Source organism: Strix aluco, chromosome 5 (genome assembly GCF_031877795.1).
Source record: "Strix aluco isolate bStrAlu1 chromosome 5, bStrAlu1.hap1, whole genome shotgun sequence".
Classification (NCBI taxonomy): Eukaryota; Metazoa; Chordata; class Aves; order Strigiformes; family Strigidae; genus Strix; species Strix aluco.
The window spans coordinates 17,997,437-18,023,248 of NC_133935.1; the positions used below are offsets into that span (position 1 = coordinate 17,997,437).

The window sequence follows — 25,812 nt, forward strand, 5'->3', positions numbered from 1 at the left end:
TCACAAGATTCAGTTTACCACATTTGCTTCTCCCACCAACTAGTCTGGCAGTGGGTAAAGGCTAGTGGGTAGCAATGAGGCTAGGGTTGTCCTGAGGGTCAGTTTACTATTTCTCAGCTTGTGGGCTGGAAATAATTACTGGCCCATTGACAGCCTTTAACTGTTTAACATCAGGAGTTGCTTCTGAAGCAGCTCATGAACTGCCAAACTTCACACATCTGTCCTGTATCTCAAACTGAAACTGGCACCAGGCTATCTCGGGGAGCAGTTACATGCTGTTCTTACACTGATTTGACTGCAGGCAGCTGCAGAAGCTGCTTTGGTCACATCAGCCTAAATATGGTGAGAAACTACTGATAAAATACCAGGCTGTAACCAGTGATTCAGGAAGTGCTTGAACATAGGCTCTCTGCAAAGCTGCTTTTAGCAAATCAGGCCTCAGCTTCTATTGGTGCACAGAGTTATTCCTCCCCAGGTGCAGGACAGCACTTCCCTTCGCTGAACTTCATGAGGTTGCTCTCTGCCCATTTCTCCAACCTGTCAGTTGACACTGTTCAGAGGGAGATCATCAGGTACATCAACCGCTCTTCCCAGTTTTGGATCATCTGCAAACTTGTGAGCATGCACTTTGCCCCATTGTCAAGGTCATTAATGAAGATATTAAGTGGTATGACCCTAGTATTGACCACAAGGTCTCCAGCTTCTCTTTGTGCTGCTGATCACAACCCTTTGAAACCAGAAGTTCAGGCTGTTTCCAGTCTACCTCACTGTCCAATTATCCAGCCCATATTGGCCTGAAGATATGCCTGCTCATTGCAGGACTAGATGACCTTTAACGGTCCCTTCCTGTGGGGACGAAATCCCGTGCAGGCCACAGGAGACAAGACCACTGACAATCAATATGATTGGAAGTCAAGCTGAAACTTTATTAGCAAGCAAGCCCTTATATACTCTTGTGCCTTCTGAAAATAACAACAAGCCCTTATAAACTGTTGTGCATTCTAAAAATAGCTCCCCTCAGTACTTTCCACAAACATTGCTACCCGCACACAGCCAGTAGATAAGTTCCTGCTTTTGCAATTCCAAAAGATCCCTTCTTTATCAGTTTCTTCCTTAACGAGCACATTCTTTTCTTCTGGCCTTCTTGTAACTATTTCTTGCTTTTAGACGTCGCTAATCTTCTGACCCGAGTGCTGGTTGTACTTTCCCATTGTCCGTGTGGACAGAAAGTTCAGTAAACCCAGCATATGCACCCACACCTTCCAACCGAAATTATTCTGTGATTCTATACTTCATCAGCTTATCTATGATGTTATCAGAGACTGTCAAAAGCCTTATTAAAATAAACATCTCCACTGCTTTACCCTCATCTGCCAAGTCAGTCATCTCATCACAGAAGGCTATGAAGTAAGTGAAGCACAATTTCACCTTCATAAAAGCATGCTGACTACTCCCACTGACCTTGTCTTTCATGCATTTGGCAATGGTTTGGAGGAACTCCTCCATAATCTTCCCAGGGATGGATGTGAAGCTGTAGTTCCCTGGATCCTCCTTATTGCTGCCTTCTCTTAGGAACTTCTTGATAATCAAGAGTGGCCTCACAGTGACATTAGCCAGCTCCCTCAGTACTAATGGATACATCCCATCAGGTCAGATGGATTTATTTATGTGTGGTTTGGGCACTCCCTAACCTTATCCTGCTCTGCCAATACCAAGTCTTCCTTGCTCTAGACTTCCACCCCAGTCTCAGAGACCCAGGATTCCTAAATGCAGGTAAAGGCAGGACCACAAGGCAGGGACTGGGGGAGCAAAGTCCCTCCCACTGTAAGAGAAGATGAGGTGTGTGACCACCTGAGGAACCTGAATGTAGATAAGTCTATGGGACCTGATGAGATGCATCCCAGAGTCCTGAACTGGTTGATGTTGTTGACAAGCCACTCTCCATGATATTTGAAAAGTCATGGCAGTCAGGTGAAGTCCCTGGTGACTGGAAAAAGGGAAACATTACATCCATTTTAGGACCATGGGAACTACTGACCTGTCAGCCTCACCTCTGCACCTGGGAAGATCATGGAACAGATCCTCCTAGAAGCCGTACTAAGGCTCATGGAGGACAGGGAGGTGATTTGAGACAGCCAACATGGCTACACCAAGGACAAGTCTTGCCTGACCAATATAGTGTCCTTCTGTGATGGAATGACTACATCAGTAGACAAGGGAAGAGCTACAGGTGTCATCTATCTGGACTTCTGTAAGGCCTTTGACATGGTCCCCCACAACATCCTTCTCTCTGAAGTGGAGATATAGATTTGATGGATGGACTGTTTGGTGGATGAGGAATTGGTTAGATGGTTGCATCCAGAGGGTAGTGGTCAATGGCTCAATGTCCAGATGCAGATCAGTCACAAGTGGTGTCCCTCAGGGGTCTGTATTGGGACCAGTACTGTTTAATATCTTCATCAATGACATAGTGGGATTGAGTGCACCCTCAGCAGCTGACACATCTGAAGGACAGGATGCCATCCAGAGGAACCTGGACAAGCTCAAGAGGTGGGCCCATGTGAACCTCATGAGGTTCAACAAGGCAAAGTGCAAGGCCCTGCACCTGGGTCAGTGCAACCCCTAGTATCAATACAGGATGGGGGATGAAGGGATTGAGAGAAGCCCTTCAGAAAAGGACCTGGGGATACTGGTGGATGAAAAGCTGGACAAGAGCTGGCAGCATGCCCTCACAGCCCAGAAGGCCAAAGGTATTCTGGGCTGCATCAAAAGAAGCATGGCCAACAGGTCGAAGGAGGAGATTCTGCCTCTCTACTCTGGTGAGACCCCACCTGGAGTCCTGCATCCAGCTCTGGAGTCCTCAGTACGGGAGAGACATGGACCTCTTGGAGCAGGTCCAGAAGAGGGCCACAAAAATGATCAGAGGAACACCTCTCCTATGAGGAAGGGCTGAGAGAGTTGGGATTGTTCAGCCTGGAGAAGAGAAGGCTCCGGGGAGACCTTATTGTGGCCTTTCAATACTTAAAAGGGGATTATAAGAAAGGTGAGGACAGACTTTTTAGTAGGGCCTATTGCGATAGGGCAAGGGGTAATAGTTTTAAACTGAAAGAGGGTAGATTCAGACTAGATACAAGGAAGAAATTTTTTACAAGAGGGTGATGAAACACTAGAACAGGTTGCCCGGAGAGGTGGTAGATGGCCCATCCCTGGAAACATTCAAGGTCAGGTTGGACGGGGCTCTGAGCAACCTGATCTAGTTGAAGATGTCCCTGCTCATTGCAGGGAGGGTTGGACTAGATAAACTTTAAAGATCCTTTCCAACCCAAACTATTCTATGATTCTCTAAAGACTAAGGCAAAGGTGGCATTGAGGACCTCAGCCTTTTCTCTGCTTTGCAGTGTGAGGTTCTGGTTCTGTTGGATCTCAATAAAAAGGCATAAGATGCTGTCCTGGTTTAGCTAGGATAGGGTTAAGTTTTCCCAGCAGTGGGGGGAAGCTCTAGCCGGGTTATTCAATACCATGCTGACATCACGTCCAGGGCGCCCAAGCACGGGAGAATTGGTGAACGCGTGTTATTGTGCGATCGCTCTCCTCACTGCTGTATCAGTATATTTCTTGCTCTGTTCATTGTTATTACTGTTATTCTTATTGTTATTGTTGTTGTTTGTTGTGTTGCTGTTGCACTGTTGTATTAAACCTCTCCTTATCTCAGCCCCGGGGCTTTGTATTTCACTCCCTTTGTGGGGGAGGGGCACCGGCCGCGTGGTCTCGGACCCTGGCAGGGCCTAAACTACCACAGATGCTTAAGAGAAAAAGATGGTTTTAAAAGTTACAGTGAGTCTTACATGTCTCTTCCAATGCTTGGAAACATGCAATGATACAGCATTGGACAGTCCTCTCTGGTAGAGCCACTGCTGTGCAGAATTCTCTCTGTGGTGAGGTTCAATGGCCTATTGTTCATCACATCTTTACAGTATTCTTCCAAGTAAAACAAAGCCATCAATCTCTTGCTTGTACAATACTGAACATTCTAGAGGGTACACTGAGGTTTGCTGAAAGCATTATGCTTTTACACGTTGCCGTGGTAACAAGCTCTTACAAAGAGTGCAAGCAGGTTGCATTGTTTATGGCAGCACATACTAATGTCATGTTGTATGCCCAGGTTTAGCTTTCACTCATGCTAATATATGCATCTCTACAATCAAAATCTACAGTTAAGCTCTGCCTAAGTTCTGCTTGAAATTTGTGATGGTCCACTACAGTATTCTTTTTATGAGGTCCCAGCCCCATTCAGGAGTGGACCCACATTTTCTCTTATTGAACCACTTCTTGTTGCCCTTCACATCCCTCACCAGATTCAACTCCAGATGGATTTTGCTTTCCTAACCCCCATCCTTGCACACTTGGACAGTGGCTCTCTTCGTTTTGGGTCACCTATCCTTGCTTTCACCTCTTGTATGCTTCCTGTTCATGCTTGAGTTCAGTCAGGACCTCCTTGTTCATCCATGCAGACGCTACTGCCACCTTTGTGGGTTTTCCCTGTTTTGCTGATTAAGGATACCAATTAAACTCGGACACCAGAGTGAAAAGAGTAGTCATATTTTACTGGAAATAACTAAATAATGTAACAGAATAATACAGAAAACAGTAAGAGAAGACAGAATAGTGCATTTAAATAGGAAAACATGGGGTAATGCATCAAATCATTACTACCTGAGAGAGAGAGAACAGTGATTAAGAAAGATCCATCACCACTTGCATACTTTACCATCATCCAGATCTGCAGACGCTGGGGAGCCCCGGTTACAGCAAGGATTTGGAGAACCTTTTCTGGCAAGTGGGAAATCCTACGGGGTGCGTCCACCCATAGGTGAGGCATCCAAAGTCACTGCAAGCGGGTCCAGCCTTATATACCCAAAAATCAGCAAGCCAGAATAACTGGCACCTTTGTTTTAAGCGGAAATATCTGGTTTCAGTCTCACATTAGATTCCCCCAGAGTCTGGCCAGGGCTCAAGGAAGAAGCTAAGAGAGTTTCCCTGCTTATCTAATTGATTTATGAGCAAGATCACACATCAGGTCACAAGGCCAGACAACTGTCTCTGTGGCCCTGTTATCTTGCCCACACACACAAAGATATATTCAGGATAGACATGTTTTATGATGTTTAAGCTACATCTTCTATACATATTTCACTAATGACTACCTACTGAGTTAGCAGTTTCGGCTCAGGGCCTGTTGCTCAAGCTTCAATACTTCCACCTTTTACATCAGAATAGGTGGTTTGTTATAACCTAGTACAATACCTACTAGCACAATGGTTATCAGTTATAAAATATACAGGATTCATCTATTGGTCAACACTGGCTTGGGCTTATTGTCCAAGCCTTAGCACTTCATTCCTGCACACCAGGATGGACTATTCTTGAGCTTGTAAGAAGAGATTCCTTGGGGAAAAAAACCCACAACCAGGTCTCCTGGACTTCTCTTCAGGATTGTATAAAATGGATTCATCCAAGTAGATCCCTGAACAGGCTAAAGTCCATCCTCTTGAAGTCCAGGACCATGATCCTAGTTTTTACCTTCTTCCTTCCTTTCACAATCCTGAACTCCATTTCAAGGCTGTCGCAACCTTCACATCCCTGACTAGGACTCCAACTTGCTTGTACGATCACTGCCAGCAGAGCATCTCCCCTCATCAGCTTCTCAATCTCCTCTGTTAAGAAGTTGTTAAAGTACTGTGGGGTAATAACAGAAGACTGGTGAGAAGGGTTATAAACATGCCCAAGTGACCTGCACCTGGGTGTAGAAAATTACCTATATCATACTAACTGTTATTTATCTTTGTGTGCTTGACAGGTACAACATCTGTGTTTAGATAACATAGGCCTATGATAGGCTTAGAAGTGCCCTATTGGACATGCTTGAAATTCCTGCCCTGTTACAGAGAAGATCAAAGCACAGGGGTAAACTACGCCTGTGTCAATACTTGATAAACAGATGAAAACATCAGGGTCGGCGGTCCTTCAGCATTGGCTGAGCTCAGCTTGTGTGCCTCTGTCTAGGTGCTGCTTCAGGGATCCCCCAGTTGGTGAGGTAACAAAAATAAATATCCTCTTTGCATTTCATCTGTGGTTTTGTTGTTGTTCCTGTGTCCTGCCTGTGCTGACTCACACATTTGGCGTAGTCAGCAGGATTCAGGAACAGCCATGCCATGGCCTCCATAAAAGTCTGTGACTCCCTGTCTTCCAGGATGGCCCAGTACTGGACTCCCGTGGCCACTTTCCTGGCTACATTGTCTCTGCTGGAAGCATGGCCTGGAATAGGTGATGGTGTGGTGCTTACGCCTCAGACAATTGAAACAGCTACATGTGGATTGCTATGAAAAGCGGCATTAGCGTCTTCTCACAAGCTAGCAGGGAGATTGAGATGGTTATTTGTTATCGGCCTTAGAGCTCTTGAGCATGAAGTTGTAGCATTACAAAATAAAATGATAGCATTGGAAAGGGAAGTTGGGACTTTACAAGATGCGAAGGTGATCACGCAAGAAGTAGTTACTACTAGTGGTACCATGGGCTGCAAGGTACTGCAGAGTGGTTGGTAGCGCGTGATGCCAGTAAAGGAAGGGACAGATATGGAAAAAGTAAGGTTTTGATTTTGCAAGTTTGTTCTCTCACCACAAAACCTTCATGGCGTCCTGAGGAATGGAATGGAAATATTTGGAGTGTATCCAGGTTGAGTTTGAGTTGGATTTAGAAGGCAAGGAGGTGGTAGAAGCACAACCCCTCATACAAATGAGAGGGCAGCAGGAACAAGCAGATGGGGGAGTGCAGGTCATGTGTACTTACACCCTGAAAGAGTTAAGGGAATTTTTAGAGATCTATCAGCAAAAGAGTAAGGAAGGCATACTGACACGGGTTTTGCAAGCTCTGGATAGTGGAGATGCATCTATCCATTTATTAATGGGTGAGAAAGATTTATTAAGCCCTACAGCCAGTGATGACCAGATACAACTAGGATACTATCTGTTGCAAAATATTAGAGATCCTCATGGGCAAGATATTATTGCAACTACGCTATATCAATGGTTGCGTGCAGCATTTTTATCAGCATATGCTGAACATGCCAAATTAGGATTATCCTTTGGAAATTGGCATTCAGTGGAAGAAGATATTAGTTTGGTGCGGCAGATGGGGATGGCTCAGGTATTGATTACAGAATCCAATCCAGACAGGGTAGCAGTAACAAGAAGTATTGCAATGCAGCTTTTGAGAGGAGTACCTGCCTCACTAAACCCCTTGATTATACCAGCAGTTATGAATGCTACTGGTAATGTAGGCACCCTAGCAAATACTGTTGGAAGTGTGGGAAAAGCAAAACAGTGAAAAAGCTGCAAAACACACATTTCCTTAACACATGGTGCCCAGAACAAACACAGGATGGGTCGGAGATCCAGTGATTTGTGTTGCCATGGCACCAAGGAGGAATGTGAAGCGAAGTGGAGGCTGCCTGGTCCTGTTCTTCCACTTTTCTCAAGGAATATTTGACATGACTATGCAGATTTATCTCCTGCTCTTCCTCTTCTGTCAAGGACTGTTTTGCACAACTCTGCGGACCTTATCTCTCATTCTTCCTCTTTTCCCACAAAAACAGCGCACACCTTGCACGGAGGAATGTGCTGTGTTGTTACTCGAGAAACAATGGCTTGACCACAGTCTCACCCACTCACACATACACACTTAGATAAATACTACCCTGAGTTTGTATCTAACTTGGAGGGACGACAACCCGGTACGAAATCGGAGGGAGAGATCCATGGGTTTGTGTTCCTCACCCCCCCTTCCTGAGAAGGGATGCCTTTTGGTGAGATTTGGGCCCTTGGCTATGCTGAGTGATTACCTGGGAATTAAGTGTGTGTGATTGCAGTCATTTTTTGTGTGTAGTGCTATATCGCCAACCTGCAGCTTGTGCATTTATCGTAGGCAATCTCAAAGAATCTGTAGATGTTGCATAAGAATAAACCGTACTATTCGTGTACCTGACTGCTTCTCTTGAATGCAACCGGACCTACAGCATACGGGCTGTTCGTGCATCTGGTGTCAGGCCTATGGTTACGGCCATAATTGGCATACCTGTTAAGAGATAAGTCCAGCTGCCCCTAGCCCCTCTAATCTCTGAGGACCGCCTAGAACACAAGGAGATTAATCTCTTACCAAATTAATTCATTACCTTAAATGCAACAAATACCTTGAGGGAAACGGGCTGTAACTTTGGGACCATCTGTGTAGATGGTGGATAAAGGAAAGCCGTCAAAACTGAAACGAGTTACATGATGTGTGACAATGAAACAAATGTGGAATGATCTTGTACAAACTGGTGTCCTGTGATCAGAAATAAATGGGATCACAACATCAGAAATGTTTCGCTGATGGCAAAAGTTAGCATCTAAACAAAAGAACCATCAAATACCCTCAGGCCCACCTGCCACCTCAAGTCAAGGCATTACCTGACAAATGCCAAGAGAGCAGAAATTAAGGTTTGGCAGGTCTGCCAAAATTGCTGCCACTGTAACCTCTTACCATGAGGGGGATGGACACCCCTATGTTCCTTTAACTATAAAGTGGTTGTCTGGGAGGATTTTACATGTGTTAGCTCTGGTGGATACTGGAGCTGAAGCTACTGTATTACATAGTAATATTAATAATAAAGAAGCCACATCACAGATCTGTGAATTAGAGGGAATCCAACCTCTGCCCTCCGAGCTAAGATTGCCTTAACAGTAGGAAATGCCACTCCATTTACCACAATGGTGTTAATTGCCCCAGTTAAAGAATATATTTTGGCTATTGATGTGTTGGTAGGATGAACAGTTGAAACTTTGAATGGTCACTTCTGCTTCGAGACTTCACAATCAGGATTCTCTTCAATCTATAATTGTCTTGCGTGGATTCCCCAAGTGGGATCCTGTTGTGGTGCCCATGCCTGCCAAGGTAGTAACTGTAAAACAATATCGTATTCCAGGGGGGGAAAGAAGGAAATTACTCAAACCATTCAGGCACTTAACAAGTGGGAATTGTTAAGGAAACCATGACTGCTTTTAATAATCCTAATTGTCCTGTTTGAAAACCAGACAGCACTTGGAGAATGACTGTAGATAGAGGATTGAATAAAGTCACCCCCCCACACTTGCAGTTACAGTACCAGACACGGTTACTCTTATAGAAAAAATTATCAAAAATTTACAGCCCTAGAAGGTGGTGATAGATCTTGCTAATGCAATCTTGCCTTTCGATAGTCATTGCTTCAGAAAGCCAAGACTAGTTTCTCTTTACCTGGCAACAAAGGCAATATACTTTCCAAGCATTTCCTCAGGGGACTCCTGCCACAGTCCCTCCATTTGCTACCAAATGAGAGCAGCTGATGTAGCATTATGGTCAGGTACCATGACTGTTTACCATTATATTGATGATCTATTTATTATGGCAGAGTTACAACAAGAAACTGAAGCAGCTGCTTGTCAAAATTTGGTCCTGCCAGAGTTCTGAGGTTCTTTAGTGGATCACTAGAGATGGAATTACGACACAAGTGAGGTCGGATATTGGTTAGGACACTATCTGTATTTTATTGTATAAAAGGTCACAGTAACCCTTAAAGAGAAAGAAATAGGAAAGTAAGAAAAATGCAAGAGTTTGTTTCAAGCAGAGTATAGTCACCACTGTGGAGTTCCAGTGACGTCTCACCATGTCCATCTTCTTCATTTGTGGTGGGGGAGCTCTGGAGACAGCTGCCTCCTGTTACTGGGCTTCGCCTTTTATGCCACTTTACCACAGTATGTTGCCATAGCCGTTTTACCGCAGTATGTTGCCATAGGATGTCATCACAGCCTGTCGCTATGGGGTACTGCATGTCTGTTGGTTATCACACGAACTGTATAGTCATGTTGGGAGTGCATGCTCCCTAGTTCTTGCATTTCACATGCTGGTCACGTGCCCCCCATAGTTCTTTCCGATGGTGTGTAAAGTTTAACCGTTGGAGGTGAAAGTCAGCATTCCAGGAAAAGAGAGTGTTGAGACAAAAAGTTTTCCGTGTTAGGTCTCCACACTGCTGAATCACTGAAAGTGCATTTACAGGACCAATGCTGGGCAATTAATCCAAAGAAAATATGGGGCCCTAGTACTACAGCACAATTTTTGGTAATAGTTCGTTATGGACAGATTAGAGAAATACCAAATATGGTCCAACAATTTCCTGTGCCAACAACAGTAAAACAGTTACAGACTTTTTTTTTTTTTTAAATTTTTAGAGTACTGGAGAACTCTTAGCCCACATCTGGGGCTATTAATGCACCTCTGCAGAAATTAATTAAGAATGTGGTTGGTTGGCAGTGGACCAAGCAACAACAAGAAGCCTTTGATGCCTGCAAAAATTTTTAGATTGAGCATGCACTATTATACACTCCTAGGCAAGGGCATTCTTTTGAATTAGAAGTAACAATTATAGATGATATAGTCTTGTGGGGATTGTGGCAGTTGACTGGGCTGAAAAATCAGACAGAACCTATTAGCCTAGATGTGAAGATTCATATAATAACTCCTGAGGATGCCATATGGTTTTGTACCCCAACTTCTCTGATTTCACATCCTTTGTTGATATCAGATTCTCAAGTTCTTGTATTTCAGGTATCTTTGATGAATACCTGTGCCTTATCTGGAGGAGATAGCAATGGAATGGTGTTATTGGTGTCGCAAACCCAACACTGAATTGAAGTTCAATCTGAAAAAAGAGCAAGCCATAGCTCTCCAATGTGTGTGGGCAATTACCCCCACATCAGGTTATCAAACCCAGAGTAATGTTAACTGAAGGATCTGGAGCAACAGCAAGCATATGTATTACTGGAAGGAGATGACACTGTTTTCCTCCCCTATCATAGGTTGGCTTGTTGTGCTTTATAGTCTTATACTACAAGCACATACCCTGGACACATTTCTATGAGATCAGCATGTACATGTTTAGATTTGGTTGGCCTTTACTGTAACTGACTCATCTGCCTTTTGTATTAAGGGAAGATTAACAACTGCAGATCTTTTGATAACATGTTTCTTTGGCGTACTAACCCCAGTATCTGCATTACAAAATTATACTATGCTAAGTGACTTTGCTATTAATGTTTCTCATTGCTTTTTTTTCCTGCGTAGGTAATGGCTGTATGCCAATGAGCATCACAAAATTGATTGATGGTGGACTATCTCCTCCTTCACTGCTTCAGTTTTGAAGGCATGTGTTGCTTCAACATCACTGATGGATCAGCCAGTGTAGAGCACAACATTCAATATCTCTAGGATGTGATGCATCAAATGAAACAGTCCACTGATGGTGCCTGGTTGACTGAGATGTTTAACTCACTGACAGGATGAATGGGATGCCTGATCTAAAAGCATTATTGTAACGATATGTTTATTCCTTTTTTTTCCCCTTTCTTTATTCTATGTATGTTTATTGTGTGCCTCTGTACATAGCTCTGTGCTACACCCCGCAAACCCAAGTGAACACCTCCAGCTTTACCAGCCCCAGCAGAAGTGGTCGCTTGAGTGAGGGGGTGGAATGTGGGACTACAACGGAAGATTGGCAAGGAGAATTGTAAACATGCCCAAGTGACTTGCAGCTGGGGTGTCGAAAAACACATATATCATACTAATTTTTGTTTACCTCTGTGTGCTTGACAGGTAGAATGTCTGTGTTTAGATAACATAGGCCTGGGAGAGACTCAGAGGCACCCTATCAAACATCCTTGAGATTCCTGCCCTGCTGTGGGAAAGGTCAAAGCACAGTGGAAAACTACACCTGCAAAAATCCCTGGTATATACAGGAGAAAGCAGCATGTTCTTTTCTTTCTTCTCCTCTTTCTGTCTAGAAAGGACCAAGCTCCATGGTGCCTATGTCCCCGCTTGCATGCCTCTGCCGAGGTGCTGCTGTGGAGATCACCCAGGTCACGAGGTAATGAGAATAAGTTTACTCTGCATTTCATCCGTGGTTTTGTGGTTGTTCCTGCATCCTGCCTGTGTCAGCTTACACACTGCTACTACCAACAACCTAACCAAATCTGAATGCCCACTAAAGTAATCTTTATCAGCCTTAGGAGCAAGTCAATGGCTCCTATCAGACATTTTCCCTCATTGGGAATGAATTGAAGAAAATTATCATCAATTAATTGTAAAAGCTCTCAGAACAACTCAACATAATACCTCTCTTGCCTTGAGTTGTATCCAAACACAGTTGTGGACACTGTCTATAGTAGCAACAATTATTAGAGAAGGAGGGACCCTACCCACTGAGATTTGTAAATTGATTTGGGACAAGGCCTCCAGATTTGAAAAGGAGTTTCAGTTGTGGTGACAATTAGTCAGTTCCACATATCCCACAGAAAGTGATAAGGTTGTCAACTCTGTCCTCACCATACGCAATGCTTCTGTACACAATATATACCCAACCATTGCATTTGGACTGAATAGCAATGGAACCATACTCTATCCCTTAGAGCCTGGAGTGTGGGCCCATCAAAAGGAGGGAAAGTGGCAAACAATTGATGCAAGTGCATGCATTGTACAAGAACAACAAGGTTTCATTTGTTAAAGTAATACTTTTGAAGCTCAAGACATCTGCTTGGACACGGAGCAAAACATTTGCCACTTTGAAATCCACCCAAACAAGGTTCCTGAAACTGTAGTTATATATGTTGGAAAAGGATGTGTCTGCATGCAAACATTGTGTAAATCCTTATTAATAGATTACTTTGTTTACAACATAACCAATCAGTTCAATCTATGTGTACGTAATTTCTCTATTAGTGGTTGTGATTTTAATCGCTCTGTACCAATAACTACTCATGATGACCTGTCTTTTGCTTACATTCTATATCACAAGCTACAACCCACACCTATCAGAATGAATCTAACTAATCAAACGGCTCCACCAGCACCCTGATTTGATCAATCTTCTACAACATGCACAAGAAACCAGACAAAAGACTCTTATCAGTTCAGCATGATATTAAAGAAATACATCAAGTATAAAAAATAGTCAAAAAGGGTGGAGAACACTGATGGCTGGAAGTCCTGTTTGGATGGTCTCCAACAGGAACTGGGACACTGAACCTGATGTTGCATCCCAATGTGATTTTATTGACTGCTGTTATACTATGCTTGTTGTTAAACATTGTGTTATATGCTAGAGTTTGGAGGATTGCTAAACGAGTTACACTAATACAAAAATTTTCATGCACATATATTCCCCCACATTCATCATATTACTTTAAAACACATTTAATGAAACTCTAATTGAGGCTAACCAAACACAAGTTTCCCTCAAATTATAATTGGATTATGGTATTATCTGTTTATGAGCATAGAGGCAAGAGGCAACCATGCTGCCACTCTATCGACAAGATGAATTGACTTTAGTCACAGGGCAGATTGTGGTGGTGCAACTCCCCCCATCCTGGACCAATCAGTGCTGGGTGCAATTCCCCCTCCCTGGGCCACATACCAACCTAAGATGGATTGCAAAAGGCAGTAGACCAGAGTGTCAAGGCACCCCCTTAACATACCTGGCTCCTGTTTCCTCTATCGCTTGGGAAGAGTAATGATGATCAATCACCTCCTGACAGCTTATTACATCTGCACCTGGGTCGTGGCCCAAAGAGGCTGATACCAAGCTTCAAAAGGTAGCAAGTTTTGGGCCTGTGCAACTGGTTGGAAGTACCAGAATATTGCGTCACCCAAGTTGGGCCAAAATGAAGAAGTACCTGATGGAAGTCAATTATCTCGGGCCCTATAAATAGCAATCCTAAGAGAGACCCTTCAAGCTCTCTTAGATCGCAGCAGGCTATGATCAACATGTCCCCTGAGTTGGGACACCTCTCAGGCACCGAATTCTCGAGGTATTAAGACTGTCTACTGACAAAGCCAACAAAGGGCCAGGGCAAAGTCAGACTTCTTGAGGCTCAATTATCACCCATTGAGGAATGCCAATGCATTGTGAGTATTTACTCAAATTACTACTGTTTACTCAAGAGGGAGATTTTAACTACAGGCTAGCCTCTTCCATCCACCTCTCTACCTATCTATGTGTGTGAATATGCAGATTTGCCTTCACAAGTGTGGGTGTCTGCATATTTCACTGGATCCAAATATTTCTGTGTATATGTTCTATCTTTATACATATATATATTTTTTTTTTTTGATTTAGGGTATCTTGTAGTAAGTTAGTGTGAATCTTGTCATTCTCGAATCTGTAATTAAGTTGCTTAATGCAAAAAAAAAAAATTAGTTATAACATATTCTACCAAATCACCTTGTTAATCTTTAAATTGGTCAATCATTAAGTGCTGCTAAAATTCAACTTTTTGATCCACCTCACACCATTAATAAATCTTGAATTGCTGCTAAATCATAACCATGTCAAAAATTTCATCCATGACAGCATGTATTTGGGTGACCCCACTTCAGCTCTATTTAGTTGATGATAAAGTCCCTTCTGTTCACATGAGCCCACACCCTTTGCTTGATAACCTAATCCATCACTTCCTCACTTGCTGGTCATCCTCTTTCCCCTGTCACTCCTAGTTTAAAGCTTTTCTTAACAGGTTGACCATTCTGTTGGAAAAGATGCTCCCCCCTCCCCCTTAGTCCAGTGGATCCCAGCTCTTCCAAGCAGTAGTCAGTCCTCAAAGAGCATGCCATGTTCATAGAGACCAAAACCCCATCTTTGTTGATCAGCAGGGCTGAGGAGACACCAGATGGGCCCTTATGCCCTTGACCATCACCCCAGAGCTATATGTATCATATTTGATACTTTCCATGTCTCTCTGGCAATACCATTGATGCCCACATGAAAAAGCAGCAGGGAATAATAATCAGAGAGCCAGAGAAACCTCTACAGGCTCTCCATGACATCATAAATCAGAGCCCCTGGCAAGCAGCAAAGCCTCCCAGAAAGCAGGTCAGCAGACAGGCCCATTCCCTACAGCAGAGGGGTCACCATCTACCAACTCTCAGTGCTTCCTTCTGGTGCTCCTGCACGGCTCAGGCTCAGACAGCTCAGATGTTTCACCTGGCAGATCTCCCAGTCTCTTTTCTCCAACCGTGGCACTGAACATATTTTGTAGTTACGAATCTTCAGGCAGAGCATGGAGCCTTCCTCTTAGTACCAGGAGTCACCATCTTCCACCATCCTGGGAGTCTCTGCTTCCCACCCTGATAAACTCAGCCTGCCCCTCCTTCAGTACATACCTCCGTGGTTTCTTGAAGCTGTAGTGTCTCAGAGAAGATCCAGTCAGCCTCTTTCACAATCTCTGATGATGCATAGTGTGCTGACCTCCTCATGCAGCTCTTAGGTTTAATAAAACATCTCAAAAACTGTGTATGTCCCTTCAGGCTAAAGGAGGATCTCCCCCTGCTCCAGACCAGCATCCTCCTTCTGAAGCTCTGTCTGGGTTGAAATCTCTAACACTACAGGGGAAACTTTTCCAACGGCTGCCAAGGACAATGCCTTGCAGTACACCCCCAGCACTGCTGAGGAAGCATGTGCTGTTATGAGATAAGGCACTAGCCCTTCTTGCAATGTATCATAATCCAGGCCTCAAGAGCTGGGTACTAGATCCTACACAAGCATTGTGGTTTGTTTTCTTTAATGATAGCAAGATAATATTTGCAAATGAAGCATTCAGGAATGACAGAGTGATTGATTCTGCATTCTGGTTCTGAAACAATGACACACGTAACTAGTTCATTTTGTTGCAGCCTCGTACACAATCTAAAGATCATGCTGTTTCCTTTGGTTGTTATAGTATTGTTCTTGTTCAAAAGTTATGTGACTCTTGTTTTTTCTTAGATGTGCTTCAGGATGTGCTTTTCTGATAACATAAACAGTGTTTTCCAGATGTGGCATCTTGACAACCTTTGCACGTGCTACTTACGCACAGCATACATTCTTGTTCTAGGGTCAGTGAATAGGTGGTGCACACATTCTTGTCCAAGGTTCATTAATATTTTTTTCTACAGAACAATGGTTCATTAAGAGAATATATATATATGCAATGCTTTTGCATTATACTTGTTATTACTATTTGTCTAATTATGGCAGTGTTACTGTCACATTTATCTATCAGGTTTACTTAAATGTATTCAATTCCCTTCAGGGTATGACACCAGATGGACCTATGTTGAAGTGAGTAATCGTAAATCTTACTTCACTTGCACTTCAGAGGTCTGTTTAGTACTTATGAAGCCAGAAGGTCACAGAACTGTAAAAAAGGAGATTGACAGATGAGTTTAAATATCAGTAAAACAGTTTTATAGTTTCTACTGTGTCTTGTTTGACCGCAGTTTTTTTTTTTCACTTAGTGATGCAGCATTATGGCTTGGTTCTCCAGGCACAAGAGATGATGGGATTCTCTCAGTGAGGACTTTATTTTCAATGATTTTGAACATACATGCTGTGTTGAAGAACATACCAGAGTATGTTTCCAAAAAATGTGTCCTCTACATGAACAACTCTAGCAGAGTCATGTATACCTGAGTAAACAATTGAAAATTCCCTTTGTTTTTCTTTTCTCAAAATAAATGGGTTTTGTGTACACAGCTACTACCTCATCCCTCTTGACCTAAGAAGCAGAAAAGAAAGGAAGACTGCCTTAATCATAAAAAATGCCTGTTTGAGTTTAGAAATGTTTAGGGGTAGTGACAGATAAGTAGCATCTTTCAGAGTTGAAATTTTAACTTGATAAAATTTGGACAGTCTCCCACAACTGACCATATCTATCTTCACCACAATTCATTGTTTCATATTGTTATCCAAAAAGCATATTCATGCCCTGCATGCAATAAACCAGTCCTAACATGCTCAGGAGACATATTGTATTTATTCAGGCCTGAGTGCTTGGTAGACTTTTCCACAAATCAAGCACCCCAACAGCAGGTTTTCATGCTCCTTTTATACAAAAAATCAGAGGTTAGTACTTTTCCAAACACGCCTGTTAAATACTGATTGGTTAGTGATTAACATACAATTATAATACAGCTTACATAATGCTTCTACTACTCCTCATGCTCAGGGGAAGGGTCTTAACCTGGGCAGGGGTCTTTTTGACCTGTGGGTGTGGTTTTTAGTATTATAATGAAGGTAGTTTACTTCCAGGACACTCAGAAGTTAGTTTCATTGCCAAGTTAAGTAATCCTAGACATTCTCTTTTATGGTCCAGGATGTTCTGCTTATTGTCTAGAGTTTGGAGATCAAAGCTTGTTCTTAATAAACTTCTTATCAGTAATCAAGGTTATCATCTCGGCCACTATTCAAAGTCTTGTTCAACCAGGTTTCGAAACCTCATAATTGTCCCCATATGTGAGGTAACTGTGGCTACTAGCACCATTGTTAACCATGGTTACTAGCAAATGTGAAGTATACTATAACACAATCACTCATAAATCTTGTGAATTATAACAAGGAGGTAGGAAATAAGGCTTCACCACTGAGGATAACAATGTAGCTGCCTGTAATATAAAAGGAGAACAAATCTGAGGCAAAATGGTGTAAATGGGACAGAGGTGAGAAGGGGTGGCATGGAAAGATGAATATCTATGAACATTAGAAGATTTGTGGTGTCCCGTGAAGACTTGGAGCTGGTTGACATGTAGCTTCTTTACTCTGTGTGGTCATGGAAATGCTGGGCTTGCAGTGCCTGTCACCAGGAAAGCACAAGAGGATCAGCTCCACAAGACACTCTTCTCCCTGCCTTCAGGAAGTGGCTTGGGTCATGAGCCCAGCTGGTGGTCATAAGCTCCCAGTGTTGAGCAATAAACGAAGTTTTGTGTGCTAAACTATGGTCTAGATGTGTCTAGGTACTTCCTAATTTTTCCAGTGGAGTCACAGTATGTAAAAGTGCATGTCAGTTTTTTATGAAACAGGATAACTTAAGGTGTTTTTTGAATGACAGGAGGTAGCAGTTAAGAAGCTATTTGAGGCAAATATAGATCTTCTGGGTGGTTTTCAAGTCTTAAACACAAGCAAGGGAACACTGCTCACATTGTATGCAAAATAAACATCTCCTGGGAAAGGACATAGGCTATTGCTAGGAACTGTGCAAACAAAACTTAAAGATGATTGAATAGTTTCACACCACAGAGGCTCTCAACTGAGTTAAAACTTGAAGGGCATACCATATAGATATGTGAAGGAAGTGGAGAGTAATTGGAGCAATGCAGGTCTTAAGAGATGTAATTGTAGAGCAACAGGGAAAAGCATGTCTGAGAACAATGTTGAGGTCATGATATTGATCAAAATAACTCACCTGCGACCAAAGCCTTTGTAACAAATAATTTATTTATTCTGCTCTTTGTGCTTAATTTGGAAAGGGTCAAGGATGACAAAGCTTGAAAATCCCTGCAAATAAAGTTCTGTTCTATAATTAAACTTAAAATTAATATAAACCAAACTTTCTCCAAACACCCTGGGGTTTACAAATGATTGTAGGGTAATCACTGGCAAATTCTGTCAGCTGACCAAGCCTGGGATAGTGGATGTGCATGTGAAGGAGAAACATGCTTTTCAACTTCACTGCTTCTCTGAGGGGGGCATCCATCAGGAGGGGATGCACTTGTCTCCACTCCCCTGTTCTCTGCTTTGCCACAAGAGCAACACTTTAAGACTATCATGTCCTCGTCCTCCCGTTCAAAATCTGATTAGCCCACATGTGTTATGTAATTGAGAGAAGTTGCATAAATATCAATCATACTTCCAGACTGATTTGTTTCTATTAAGTTGGCACAAAACTTGTAACACTTGCTGCTGAGGAAATAACATACCAGCAAGACAGGGAGAGATGGATGATCCTGCCTATTCATGCCATACAGAAGTATGTATTCTGCATCAGATATTAATACAAACATTTTTAAGCATTGACTGGTTTCTGGGATATTCTGTTTAAAGCAAAAGAAAGGCTGGCAGAAACAGCTTTCATGGGATGTTTCTTTAATGGTTGATGTAAGAAAAGCAGTTGGAACATGCTTGTCAATAATCATGTATGTCCTACACCAGGAAGGAGACAACAGTAGAGTGTGTCACGGGAAGAAATCACAGATGGTGGACACTTGAGGATGAAGGTCAGAGAAGATATGATTTTGGCTGCTTACACATCTATGAGATCTGTAAGAACTAGTCTAATCTATTTTAGCTTAAATCAGGAGGAACTGCATAGTTACACAGTAGTGAAACTTGAGAAGGATTTGTTTCAAATGTTTTCATCTTTGGTGTGAGGAAAAAAAGATGAAAAATTTAAGAACTAAATGTAGCTTACTAAAAACTAACCACAAAAAACGGAATGGAAAAAGGCTACTTCTACTTTAGAGTATATTTGGCCAACCACGTTTTAGAGAAGTCTGGTTTATGACTTGGAACCACCCACAGAGTTCCTCATGCTTTGCTTTATCTGCTGCCTAGTTTCTGTCTTGTGCAAAGCTGTATTACCTGTTACAATGCTTTGTGGCTAAAAATTAGCAGAAATATTGTTTTTATTGTATTCTTAAATTACAAGAGCATAAATACAGTATACTCGATATTCTCAGGTTTATCCTGCAGCGGTGGGAGAATGTGACAGATATACTTGACTTCTTGCTGTATTTTGTTTCAGGCTGACCAAGAAGCAACACACCTCACGTCCCTGGGGTACACCCGCAAGCTGGAAAGCCCCTGGCTCACATACAAGGGAGTGAAGGTGTTTTGAAAAATATTTTGAAAGCTGATTTCAAAACCCAAAGGTACAAGATAACCGAAAATACAGAACAACGTATCAGAGCTAAACCAAGACATCTGTCTTGTCTATACTATTGACTAGCAGCCAACTACATTACAAACATGGACAGCCTGTGGAAAACTTTGAGCTTTCCTTGCTGAAGCAGCTGGCTGCATGGCAGTGATCTCCCCTTGAGCAGGGATGCCTCTCAAGGTTACTCCTCAAGGTTGAGAGACCCCTTACCTGAAACAGAGCCTTGTAAATTAACTGATAGCATGCTGAATTGATACTATGAACTATTAATAATCTATGTAGCTACTCAGGTGTTATAGACATTGTATGAATAATTCCATTAGACATGAATCATTGACCAAGTCTCAGTCTAAGATTGGATCCAGATCACCTAGACTCCTAAAAGGGGTTTAGAAAGCAAAGGGGTCCACTCTGAACCTTGTGAGTCAATGGGAGGGTCCTCTTTGCTCTTCATGCCTCCTGTATGAACCATTCTAACTCAATTTTTTCTTTGTATATTTCCTCCATGCAGCTGAATATTAAGATGAACCTCACTATCAAACATTGTCAAACCATTGTTTTACCTCAGTAAAACATATTACTGCTTCTCTCTTTTGAGTGTAGTGCATCCCTCTTCCACAACAGAATCTTCCAATGTTTAACTTAATCTTGGAAAGTGGACATGATTTGCTAGCCAGTCTGTTTCTAAATGGATGTACATGACACTTATTGTGAGCAAAATAAAAGTAGTGGGTGAAGTTAGATATTTTATTCACCCATTAAAAGGAAATTATTCTCCTTTGCTGAAAAAAGTTTTGCAAGATTAATCAATAGAACTGTAATCAATGAGTTGCAGAGCAGAGTTTATTCGGTGTTTTTTTAGTCCTTTTCTTCTAAGTCCTTTTCTTCTTTTTAACAGTTATTACATATAGTAACAAAGGCTAAAAATGGGGAGTAATTTTTCAGTTATGTTCTGTAGGGCCTGGGTAACCTTGAATCAAACAACTGACACCTGGTAATGTGGGTAAGAACTAGCAGTTTTATTGATTGTGTCTCAACTTTATCGTATGAGCACACTGAAGTGATTTAGTACTAAGAATCCATCTCCTGATATGCTGAGTTCACTGTAAGATCAGGGATGGATTCTTTTGACCTTAGCCTCTTTCTCTGGCTGAGAAGGACTTTTATTTCATCCCACTGTTATGTGCTAGAAAGAAAAGTTTTACAACTAACATCCCTATTAATTGTTTTTCACTGTAGCTTGAAGCAGGTATTAATAAAACTACTCAGAGAGCTTAAAAATTACCTTTCTCCACTGACCCAGCCCCCATTTCTAGATCCAGTACTTTGAAAAGTGTCTGCTGCTTTTGGTTTCTCATTCAGTGTTGGTGGCCAGCGTCACGTGGGCCCCAAGAACTTTGCACATTTGCTTGAACACAGAAACATTGCAGATAGGCCAGGTCTGTATACTTCTCAGTGTCAGTTCTCCATGTGAAGTGCTAAGGCTTGGACAATAGGCCCAAGCCAGAGTTGACCTATAGATGAATCCTGTATATTTTATAACTGATAACCATTGTGCTAGTAGGTATTGTACTAGGTTATAACAAACCGCTTATGCTGATGTAAAAAGTGCTAAAGTGTTAAAGTATTGAAGCCTGAACAACAGGCCCCGAGCCGAAGCTGCTAACTTAGTATGTAGTCATTAGTGAAATATGTACGCTCATTAATGAAAGATATAGCTTAGATATCATAAAACATGACTATCCTGAATATATCTTTATCCTTCTTTGTGTAGGGGCAAGTTAAAAAGGCCATGGAGCCAGCTGTCTGTGACCAGATGTGGACCTTGCTCATAAATAGATTAGATAAGCAGAGGAACTCCCTTAGCTTCTTCCTTGAGCCCTGGCCAGACTCTGGGGGAATCTAATATGAGAGTGAAACCAGATGTTTCCACTCCAAACAAAGGTGCCAGTTATTCTGGCTTGCTGATTTTTGGGTATATAAGGCTGGACCCGCTTGCAGCGACTTTGGATGCCTCACCTATGGGTGGACGCACCCCGTAGGATTTCCCATGTGCCGGGACAGGATCTCCAAATCCTCGCTGTAACCGGGGCTCCCCAGCGTCTGCAGATCTGGATGATGGTAAAGTATGCAAGTGGTGATGGATCTTTCTTAATCACTATTCTCTCTCTCATGTAGCAATGATTTGATGCATTACCCCGTATTTTCCTATTTGTTTGCTTTAAGTGCACTATTCTGTCTTCTCTTACGGTTTTCCGTATTACTATGTTACATTATTTAGTTATTTCCAGTAAAATACACCTACTCTTTTCACTCTGGTGTCTGGCTATAATTGGTATCCTTAATCAGCAAAACATAAATTGGTGGCAGAGGTGGGATCCGAACCCCTAGCACTTCACCATGTCTTGCCAATTGTTCGCTAACATCTAAAATTAGGTTTTAGGAAGGGAGCTACAGTGTGCAACAGTGCACTGGAATCTGCAGTTTTCCAGTTGATGTGAACATGGGGTAAATATATGTATGAGGAGAACGGAGATCACCAGTTGGAACAGAATGAAAATGTAACTAGTGCAAACCCTTTTGCTAGCTGTGTAATGGATAAGTCTTTCTCTTCATGCTGAATATCAGGAAGTAGTCAGCTCCAGGTTTCCGAAGTCTTCTGCTGATACAGATTAAACTGTTATAACTGACAAGTCATAGCTCCAGGAGTCATCATTACTAACAGGTGGTACGTGCTATACAAAAATAGGAGTAAAGAGTAAATTAAAATATCACCTTTTTCATATCAGTAGAGCTGTCTGATTGAATATAAATGGTTGTGATGTACAGGCTGATTGTCCTTGCATTATTCAAAAGCAAGAACTCACATAGACTGAGTATAAACTTGCAGAATACCTTTTATTTTCCCTCTTTCCTTCTGACCTTGACTTGTGGATGTGTTGTCATATGTTCATAAGACAGAAATACTAAGTGAACCTCAGCATGGGGATACTGAGGAGTCCCCCAAAACCTGCTCCATTCAAGTGTCTTTCATGCTCAGAGCTCTGTTGATACCATGGCAGATGTTCCTGCTATAGAGCAGCCAGGTTGCCTGTCCACAGAGAGGCCCCCAGATGCCAAGGGTGGTGGTGGTATGCCTGGTGGATGGAGGCCTTGCTGGCCAAGGACAATATATTAAATCTCTGCCTTTAAAAAGTGAATGAGGGCTAGAGCAACCTTCTTTTACCTTGTTACGTTTGGCTGTTTTCCTTGCAGTATTTGTTAACTGGTGTTGACAGCTGGGTATCAGACTTCTGCAGTGGTGGTAGTAGGACTACTGATTCATACTTACAGTGATTATTTCTGCATCTGTAAATGAAAAAGGAAGGAAGTGGCTTATACTTCTAATCTAAACACCACTAAAATCTTCTTTAACCTTTCAGAAGGTCAGGTTGGCACATAGACTTACCACTTAACGCTTGTATACTGTGAACTTGTAAACTTCTGCTTTGCTGATGTGAAACCTTGACTTCTTGGTGGGTATGGAGCTCTTGTTATAGAACACTAAACTCCATTTATGACCAATTTTCCTACTATGATGTCATCACGGGGCTACATACAGAAACTTATCACTGATCATGTAATAGCTGTATATTTGAATACAGAAGTTAGCATGTAGGTAGCAGGACACTAACAATTGTAAGAAAAGGGGATCTCCCTAACAGAGAGCGACAGAAGTGTCCATCAAAATTCTTCCTCTGCCACTGAAAAGAGGACCATTTCGCCAACGTCTTGTTCAACTTGGGGGAATCAGTAAATGAGTGTATTAATATATAATGCACCAATTACAGCTGTTTGCTGTAATTTGGGGCACCTGCTAGGCACACTTCCTTTTATTTTCCAACTTCAGATTGTCTTCTGTCAGAAAGCAGGTCTTTGGGTACATAAACTGGAGGCCAATAAATTCATTAGTTAAGTGGAGGCATTCTTCTTTGAGAAAGACTATTTTACAAGTAAAAAGGAAATTTTGACTGTCTTTTGGAGTGTGTTTTTTGAAGACTAAGTAAGAAAAAAACTTATTAAAAGATAAGGGAATAATGCCCTTTATGTATTTATTCAGAGTACTCAATAAGTATTATCAAGTACTTAAGTGTGGAAGTATTAAGGAAACACTGTAGTATGAAAAATTACTGTAATGAAACATTTCCACATGAACTGATAGAATTCTAGTAGTAATATGTTTTGAACATTTTCTTTATTCTTAATGAGAAATTCAGAATTATATCCTCTTTCTTCCAGATGTCTCTATCTCACAGATAATCTCTCAAAAGAATCGAAACATACTTGTGGACAGAGTGAAAAACAAACCCAAAACTCATGCCTGTGTCTTATGTTAAAATAATACATCAGTTTTTTTCATAGCCCTTCAGTCTCCTGGGTAGCTGTACCAACATTTACTGCTGAGTAGCTGGGATTTGCTATTACACTGTAAACATGTTTATTTTTCTGTTAACCCATTAAATACTTCTATTTTTGAGCCTTCTGCTTTACATGGATGTAAGATAGCTGCCCAGTCACTATAGTGAAGTGAACAGGGTGGACAGTAGAGGATTAATCCTGTATTGCTTGCCAGTGAGCCTGTTTTTAATAGCCCAATGTAGACTAGGCAAGCTAATGTCCAAGCTATCCATACTTATAATGCTTATATGCTCCTATGAAATATGTTTTTAATTCCTCTCCTTAATAGCCTTCTTTAAAGATTCAAACACACATGTGACAGAGCTTATTTCTTTTATTTCCCTATAACTGGATTCCAAGAATTGGCAGAAACTAGTGAGCCTCAACTATACCAGGAAAAGTGATTCTGTCAGTGTTATCCAAAAAGTGGATTTGTGCCTGGCATGCAACAAACCAATCCTAATGCTCTCAGGAGAGATATTGTATTTATTCAGGCCTGAGTGCTTGGTAGACCTTTCCACAAATTAAGCACCACAACAGCAGGTTTTCATGCTCCTTTTATACACAAAAATCAGAGGTTAGTACTTTTCCAAACACGCCTGTTAGATACTGATTTGTTAGTGATTAACATACAATTATAATACAGCTTACATAATGCTTCTACTACTCCTCATGCTCAGGGGAAGGGTCTTAACTTGGGCAGGGGTCTTTTTGACCTGTGGGTGTGGTTTTTTGGTATTATATTGAAGGTAGTTCACTTCCAGGACACTCAGAAGTTAGTTTCGTTGCCAAGTTAAGTAATACTAGACATTCACTTTTATGGTCCAGGATGTTCTGCTTATTGTCTAGGGCAGTGGTTCTCAACCTGTGGTCCGTGGACCCCTGGGGGGGCGCAATGTTGTCACAGGCGGTATGCAAAGGCTTAAAGAAGAGGTGGGGAATGTCCAGCCCAAAAACATCTGGTCTGGCCCGTGGCAAGCACTGTGCCTCCTTTTCCCACAGCCCTCTCCCCTCAATGCTTCTCTCATACTCAAGTCCCACCCCCACAACCTGCCCTGACTCACATGAGAGGTAGCAGCACCCTCATCTTTGCTGGATGACTCTCCCCTTGGCCCTCAGATTCACCAGCAAGTCCCTCTGTTGCTGGAATCTTCAGAGCTGGCTTCCGGTAACAAGTGTGAAGGTGCTCTCCCAGTCCCAGTGTTGCCCCTTGAGGAAGTCTAGTGCTTTAAATCTTGAATTAAGTCTTGGTGGTCCATGGCCACAAAAGGTATTTAAAGGGGGTCTGTGGTGAAGGAAAGTTTGAGAACCCCTGGTCTAGGGTTTGGAGATCAAAACTTGTTCTTAACAAACTTCTTATCAATAATCAAGGTTATCATCTCGCCCACTATTCAAAGTCTTGTTCAACCAGGTTTCAAAACCTCATAATTGTGCCCATATGTGAGGTAACTATGGCTACTAGCACAATTATTAACCATGGCTACTAGCAAACACGAAATATACTATATCACCAGCATAATTATGCCACTTGAAGAAGCCTATAGAAACTGTATATAATTGT

General features: G+C 42.0%; 1 long non-coding RNA gene across 1 annotated transcript; it reads right to left on the reverse strand.

The window, feature by feature from the left end:
• Positions 1 to 4,583: 4,583 nt before the first annotated feature.
• On the reverse strand, positions 4,584 to 15,477 carry LOC141924187 (uncharacterized). The gene is made up of 2 exons (XR_012623479.1): positions 15,286 to 15,477; positions 4,584 to 5,736 (listed from the first exon to the last, which is right to left on the reverse strand). It is a non-coding gene; the product is annotated as an uncharacterized LOC141924187 (long non-coding RNA).
• Between the last annotated feature and the right edge of the window lie 10,335 nt (positions 15,478 to 25,812).